General features: G+C 47.9%; 1 protein-coding gene across 2 annotated transcripts in view; it reads left to right on the top strand.

The window, feature by feature from the left end:
• Positions 1 to 1,809: 1,809 nt before the first annotated feature.
• The window catches only part of INO80 (INO80 complex ATPase subunit), a 70,275-nt gene continuing 63,975 nt past the window's right edge, over positions 1,810 to 8,109 (top strand). The window contains exon 1 of one of the 2 annotated variants that reach the window (XM_054828961.1): positions 1,810 to 2,109. The gene's annotated coding sequence lies outside the window, so the exon portion shown is untranslated. Of the gene's footprint in view, positions 2,110 to 2,599; positions 3,008 to 8,109 lie in introns of those variants that run through there. The other variant, XM_054828962.1, reaches the window with a different exon arrangement.

The following is an 8,109-nucleotide window of genomic DNA, read 5'->3' as shown; positions in this document are numbered from 1 at the left end:
AAGCAGCTTTGTCTTACAACTTTCTATTTGGAAATTGAGTCCGTGTTTCATTTGGCCTAATAGGAGATGCTGGCAGTGGACTGGGCCCCTTTCCAGCACTGGAAGTCATGTCACTCATCTGGAGCAAGGTTCTTCCCAGCAGTGATGTGTTATCAGTGAGGTACGATGTGGAACGTGCTGGCTCTTCTGAGCCAGAGACAGTGCAAGAGTGCTTATGTTAGATTTCCACAACTAAAATCACCTGGGTCCATCCAGGCCTATTAGTAGAGTCAGAAAATGGTGATAGATCTGATAATGGAAGGAGAGAGGGAGGAGGAAGTAGCATGTGAAGGCATCATGTCTGGGATGTGGAAGAGTGGTTGAGTGTCTCTGTGTAGGATACAAACTAATTGCTGCATTATCAGCCTCTTCCAAGAATAAGTAAATCTGTGGCTGGAACTGTATTACAATGGAGTAAGGATTTCTAGACAGGGACTTGACAGTGTAACTACATCTGTGCCACTATATTGCTTTAAGTAGCAAAACCTTCCTGGGTAAACATGGCTGAAGCTTTCCCCCACTCTCTTTTGGAAACAGCATAAAGAAATAGATTGGAGTGGAGTCATGAATCTTTCATGGACAAGCCTAAAAATGGCAATTTTCTTGGAGAAAAAATACATTTAATTTTTTTAAATGATCCATAAAACCTGGTCATGCTGCTCAGTGCTAGCACTCAGTTTCTTTTCTAAGGTTGGTAGTAATGTGTGACAAAACCATGTACCCTTTCTGAACAGTGTAATTGTTGGTTGTAGTCAGGGACAGAAGTACCATAACTAGTTAAGGGCAACTCTGTAGTGAAGCTTTATTGGGGCAGTGGCAGTGGTGGTACCTACCATGTGCTAGGATGACAGAGAGCTTAGCCATGCAGTACAAATTTCTGACTCTAGGCAGTAAGTGATCTGGATTAATCATTAAATGATTTACTGTAAATGTACTACTTAGTGGAGCAGTACATGTAGGGGAGACACCTGTGCTCAAAACAGCTCATGGCTCCACCGTGTTGACGTTGCTGAGTGTCCTCACAATTTACTTTCAGGCCTATTTTGTCCCAAGCTCCTGTGATGCAATTCTTCATGCATGACAGAAGGCGTGTGGTAAAACGCACGTAGCTCCACCAACTACCCCCTTTTTGCCCGTGTTGCTGTTAACCGTGACGGTGCCCGGTTCTAGCGCTGTCTGCACCTCAACGTTCCCGTCAGCCGTGGGGGCGGCCGGGCCGGGCACCTGCTGCCCTCTGCGTCGTTTGGAGGGGAAGCCTCGCTGCGCTCCCGACCGGGGGGGCGGTAGGGGGGCAGCGGTAGCTCCCTGCCGGCCCCCGCGGGGGCTGAGAGGGGCCTGGCCGCCCTGCGGCCGGGGACAGGCGGTTAGCTCCAATGGCGCGGCCCCGGGGTGGTGGGTAGCGCCCGGCCGCCGTGCCCACCCTCTTCTTCCGGTAGCTCAAGGGCGAGAGCGCGTCATTTCCGGTACGCATCCACCTCCCCGCGCCGACATCGCGAGAGCCCACCCCGCCTCGCGCGAGACTCGCTAGCTCACCCGGCCGCTTCGGCCGAGTCCCTTCGGCAATTTCCGTCACTGCCAGACTCTACCAATCAGCCGCGGGAGCGCATCGATGGGAGCAGGCCCCCCGCGGGCTGCGTGTGGGGACGGCGCCCGCGGCGTGGGCGCGGGGACCGTACGGCGGCTGCGGCGACGCAAGCGGGGCGGCGGGGCCGAGGCGCGGGACCGGGGCGGCGGGGAGGTATGCGGGGCTCGATTGTTCAGGCCTGGCCATGGCGCCTCTCCTCCCCCCCGCCATGGCTCCCCGTGTCCCTGCTCCTCTCCTCTCAGTGAGCGAAAGTGGCCGCCGCCGCCGTCCCAGCGCCCGCAGCCGCCGCCTCCTCCTCAGCAGCAGCGCGGGCGCCATCTTGGCGAGGCAGGAGTCGAGAGCGCCCCGCGGCAGGAGACAGGCAGCGCCAGCCCCGGCAACGCGGGGCGAGAGGCCGGGTGGAGCGAGCGGGGGAGCGAGCCCAGGAGACACCCCCAGCCCCCCGTCGCCGCGGCCGCCGCGCCGAAGCCGGGCCCGTTACCCAGGTGAGCCACCGCGGCGACCGAGCAAGGACACGTCGGGCAGGGGCTACGAGAGGCGGTAGCGGGACCCCGCCTGGGCAGGCCGCGGCTTCACCCCCCAGCTAAGCGGCGGCCGCAGCAGCCGGGCCTCTTCTTAAAGGGACAGGCCCCTTCCCCGCCCTGCCCGCCGGATGCGCCCCGATATACCGGCGCAGGAGCCGCCCCTCCCCCACCCACCCCCCCCGCGCGGAGCGGCCGCCGGGCCCCCCGCCACGCGCCGGGAAAGGGGGGGGGGAGGGGGCGCGCGCGACAGCGGGCCCGGGCGGGGGTGGGGCGGGGGCGCCGTCGTGCACCTGCGGGCGCTCGTGCGCGCGGGGGGCGGGGGCGCGTGCGCGGGTGGGGGGGGTGGGGGGTGCGCGGCGAGGGCGGCAGCGCGGCCGGGCCGGGAGGGGCCGGGCCGGGAGGGGCCGGGCCGGAGCCGCCGCCAGCGCCGCGTCACGGGGAGCGCAGCCGGCGGCGGGAGCGCGCCGCTTCCTGCGGGACCGGACGGGTCGGGTCGGCGGCGCCGCGTGGGTTTATAGGCACAGGCCGCCCCCCCGCGAGGCTGGTCCCGCCGGCCCCCCCTTGGGGTGCCGGGGTGTCAGAGCGGGGGCTTCGGCCTGTGGCTGCCCTCGGCTGCCCGGGGAAGGGCGGCCTCTGGGCGCTGCCGGCCCGGGCAGCCCCGTGTGCGTACGGTCGGCATGATGCAACGCTGCTGTTCAAACTCGGAGACTTCTCCTCAGTGCCCGGCTCTGTGAAGGCCTGGGCTCGTCACGAGCCCTGTCCGAATAGCGATTGGCATCTGCGGGAAGGTGGCGTGTGCTACATCGGTGTCGTTGTTGATGAAAAGTGCCTACCACGTGTACGCAAAACATCGTTTAAGGTTACTAGAAAATACCTCTTTAAAGCTGTGGTATAAAGTCTAATCCTGTTTCACCGCAAACACGTACCCTAATACAATTTCTCCTGTGATTAGTATTATTTAGCATTATACGTTCTTTTTGTTACCCTGTTGCTGATCTTGTGTGGTAAGTCTCCCTCTCAGCAGTGTTGTAGATCTTAATAATCAATTTCTTCAACTTATTTTCTTCTTTGCATGAAGAAAATGGTGCGAGTCAAGTTCCTTTTTTTTAATAGCAAAATGTCTTTACATGCATTATTAGAATTTTAGTTTTCTCTCATGAGCAAATCCACTGTATGGATTTGTACAGCACATCTGATAGGCCTGTTTGTGATCAACACTCATCTTTTTTTAATTTACACAAATCAGAAATGATGTATTTGTGTTGTCATTCCTTTAACGTGTGTATAGGAGTATGTCATGAAACCCAGAGGTTGGTAAGATAGCGAGGGAAAAGTACAAGAAATAGGACTGTAGCTTGAATCTTTTCCCAATCTTTAAGGATATTCCCTGTAATTCGCTTCTAGTCTACCTCTTGCACATATATTGTTAAAGTTGCTTAAAATACTGCCTTGCATTTCTTGACAGTTAAAATGAGCAAGTTTTGTTCCATTTGGGTATAATGTAATAAGCTGTAAATTCTGTAATAAGCATGCTGTTTGACAAGATAAATTAGATGCTAGGGATTGGTTTAGATGGCAAGAAGAAAATGGTCCTTTTAGAGCTTTCTTGGACATAGTTCCCTTTTTGTGGTCTGGGGTGGAGGGAGTAAAAACCAAACAAAACCGAAACATCCCTGCAGTTTGTATTTTGTGTACACAGGGAGAGGAGGAATGAAGCAATGGCAGTGTGTGAGGGTAACAGTTGGTGCTGTTATGTAGTGCAGAGAATATGGATGCATCATCAGAGGTCTCCATAAATACTGTTAACTGCCCTTTGGGGACAAGGCTTACTCTAATTGAACAATTAAATAGTTAGGTTTGTTTTCCAGCCAGTCATTTTTCTGCTAGTTTAAACATGGAAGCAGAGCTGTGACATGCCAACTTCTGTGTTTGGTATGTTTTAAGGTATTCTGTCATTCACTTATGGATATGCTTCTGATAAATTTTTCGTAGAGCTGTATAGCTTTTTTTTTTGTTAATAATAAATTGGGCCCTATCTGTGACTCTTATGTTGGCAATTAGAAAATTCACAACCTGTGCCCCACTGGCTCTTCTTCTCTGTATTTAAAAGCAATTAAAAGGTGGAACAGAGATGAATGAAATGCTGTCTCATTCCTTGGCAAACAATATAAAACTTAGCACAAAAGCAAAACAGCAAAGTACCGTATATAGGACAGTATCTAGTTTTAACTAAATTTCATTACTCAGAAAAGCAATTAAAATGGCCTCTTTTTAATTTCAAACTAAAATGGAGTGAACTCCCACTTCACTTGTATGTACATTTATTCATTCAGCTTGAGTTTAGTGGAATCTGAGGACTTTAGGTTTATATGAAATATCTTCCTATCTGCTTTTTAAAAGCAATAATCTCTTATGTATCAAAGTTATATTTATAAGACACTGCCATAAAAATACTATATGATGATTGTATTTTGCTTTAAAACCTGGCATATAGTGTATTCTGGAAAATGGTTCAGTGTAACTATATATGTAGGTGTTTGCATCAATCTGGAAAATCTCTCTTAATAAGTTGGGGTCAAAATGCAAAGCATGAAAAGACCACGTGTGGTAAAAAAACCCAGAAAACTGCTACGATTGTGAGGGAACTAAGATAGCATAGAAGGTTGTATTCTTGCTGCCAGTTTTTAATCCTGCTTTATGGCTAAAACTTTCAATGCTGTAAATAGAGATATGAGGAATACTTACTTTCTGTATGTAAACGGGGATTTCAGGTTTTTGTCCACTTGAATGTTTTATCAGTGCTCTTACAGTGGTTGGACAGAGGAAGGGTAAGAAACTCTGCTTTTGCACGTTGAAATAGTTGAGCAAATGAGTGTGCTCGCCTGCCAGCTGGTAACACTTCATATACATGAACTTAGTGTATGGCAGGCAAGACTAAATTAGTTTTACCTCCCTAATTTGCCTTGCATTTGTCATAGGCTAGGGAGGGGTACTGTGGGTTAGCTGCTATGTTGTACCTTATCCCTCCATGGCAGCTTGTGTTTGTGTATGTGCCCTCAGCTAGGAATGTAGTTGTTAACATTATTTACTGTAATGTTCAATGTTAATGTTAGGCATAAAGACAAGAAAAAGTAATCCCCTGGGCCTTAAATGAGATGTAGAGATGCCAGCAACTGAAGGAGAAGGAAAAAAAAGAAAAACAGACTCCTGGAGGAAAAACTGCTGTTTCAAACAGCTATACAAAGCAAAACCTTTCTAGCTTGTAGCTAGACACAAGTGCCAAACTGCACGCTTGCCACTTATGGCTCTCCTGCTTTAAATTTATAGCAGTAGCAAAAACTTGTTGGACTTCATTCAGAAATAGCCAGTGGTTATTTGTTTAAACTGGGTGAATCCGCTTTTAAAGCTAAGCTGCTTCATTAGAGCGGTGTTTTTGCTGTTTGGTTGGTGTGGGTCAGTGACTATAAAACTTAGAAACCTTGTTATAAAACATATCTCTGCTCTCTGAGGACGTCCTTGGAGGATTCTTCTCCAATGCTGGGTGTTTGCTTACTGACTAGACCTTGTAATGGGCAGACTTGAAAAAACAGAGTGAGTAAAGAAGCCCCACATCTACATTAACATTGAACTAAGCAGTGTGATTTAAAACACAATAAGGAAGGCTTCTTCAGAACTGAACTTAGATCTTTAAAAAATATATATGATTATGAAGGTTATTTGTATGAAGTTGGTATATATAACTAAACTAAGATCCTGCTGGTGGTATTTTACTTGTGCCTTTAATAATTCAAAGGGCCACGCGATACAATTAAATTAGTTCAGTGTGAGTTTCTGATTAAGACAGACTGTTAGAGGATTCAAAGTGCCAGCCAGGCAGCGCAGCAGCTATTTAGTTCCAAATGCCAGTTTCCTAAACTGTTACAACTCTAGGGGAGATGAAGGGACAAAACAAATAACTACTGAATTTGATACTGAAACTTAACATAAAATCGGTGTATATTAGTAAGAAAGTCGTGATGGCAGAAGGATTACTCTGCAGCATCCAGTCATTTCACCACCTGTAACGCAAGTATTTACCTAAGTACTACATAAAACCATTTTGAAAATCTGTATTTCTGCAATCTTCCTTAAACCGAGTAGGGAAAAGGATAGATTTCTTTCAAAAATGGTGAAGAAAAGTGGAATGAATGTCATCACCATGTAAATCCACTGAAGCAATGTTGTGTTGATGTCCTGAGCGCTGTTACCTACTGTAGTAGGATCAGGCTGTTGTGTGCCTCTCACTTGTTCTCATCTTCTCTTGCTTCAGTATTCAAGCAGTTTTAGCCATTGGAAATTTTTGTTTCTTAAAACCTAGAATGGGAACAAAAGAACAGAGAATAAAGAAGTGTCTGTCAATTAGCTTCCTGTATTATTACTTTGAGCAGCAGAGAAGCACTATGTGAGTGTTAGCATATAAATAAATGAAAGGCTGAATTCAATGGCTGAGCTATTTGTTTTGGGCATTGTAATAGATTTAAGAATATTGTTAAGCTCTCCTGTGTTTGTTTGTTTGTTCGGTAGGCAGATACAGCCAGTAACTGTTTTGAGGATAAGAGTAATTAACTTTGTATCTACAGGAGCCTCTTGGGACAATTAAAATAGGAAGACAAGCAAAAGCTTGTCTTTTTCTATGAGTGAAATGTAGAGTACTTATACTATGTCAGCACAAGGAGGACTTTATTAAATGCAGAAATGTAAGGTTTCCTGATCTAGGAAGTAGTATTTAAGAACGTAGGTTTCTGAAAAAAGTACAGATGAGACAGATACTTAGCATATACAGATGCTAAAGTGCACACGCTTAGCGCAGTGTACACAACAAGGGGATTAATGTATTAAAATATGGAATGAAACCTCCTCTTAGCAGTTACTGCAGTCATTGCAGACAGAGGGTGTTATCACTTGCTTTCGTATTTGCCTGGGAACTCTGGGCAGTAGCAATGAGCCACTCCTGAGAAAATATCTTAGTTTGATAATTACTAAACACATCTGATAGCACCTTCTTTTCATAGGGTCATTTACTTCCTACAAGTAAAGAAATAATCTTCTGCTGGGTTATCTCCTTAGCTGTATGAGCGTGGAGCCGGATGAGCACCATTGCCTTTGCGGAGGAGAGGCACTGATCCAGTCTGGATCCACTTAGACCAGAGCTTAGGCAAGTGCATCTGGGCAGCTGGAAAAGCATCCAGTTACTCATTTTAGATCAGGAATATGACTGTTTGTTTTGCCTCTGGCCTGTTTGCTGTCCTGCAATTAAAAACTCAACCTCAAATCTATCTTAATTCTTTCCCTTTATTTTGCTGTTAAGCTTGTACAGTTTTGTGAGGGCAAGGCTCATTGGGGTGCAAAAGAGTAGATTTGGTTTGTTAGCTTCCTTGGAGGCAGTGAATTCAGATTTTATTTCCCAGATATGGACACACCAACTGTGGAGAAGGTGTCTTCTTGGCTCCAGAACTTTGAAGAAAACCTCTGTACCTCCTCATCCCTACGGGCCAGCACATTGGCTGTCAGAGGTACCCCAAGAAATCAGTCATCTCCTGCTCCGGTCAGAGGGAAAGGGAGCCCCAGGCATATGCCACGTGGTACACTCTGTTTTTTCCTGTGTGACCAAGGGGAGGACATGAGGAAGTGGGACAGTGAACCCACCTTTAAGTTGGAAGCCCGTGTTCGTGAACTAAGAGGGCAGACAGCTGTTAAGAAGGGGACACCCAAGAAGGCCGTCAGCGTAGTTGCTACAGAGACACAAGAAGGCAAACAGCGATCTCCCAGACGTAAAATTAAAATCACCTCCCTTGATCATGGTGAGGGGACTTCTGGTCTGTCACTGCGAGGGTCAGACAGTGAATACTCTGACCAGAACCAGGAATAGAGGGTCCCTGCCTTTGGCCAGGAGGAGGAAAGGGATGACCGGGTATACTGGAC

The sequence above is a fragment of the Grus americana genome, chromosome 5 (assembly GCF_028858705.1).
Source record: "Grus americana isolate bGruAme1 chromosome 5, bGruAme1.mat, whole genome shotgun sequence".
Taxonomy (NCBI): domain Eukaryota; kingdom Metazoa; phylum Chordata; class Aves; order Gruiformes; family Gruidae; genus Grus; species Grus americana.
Note: the sequence above shows the minus strand (reverse complement) of the source record. Positions and strands in the feature narration are given on the sequence as shown.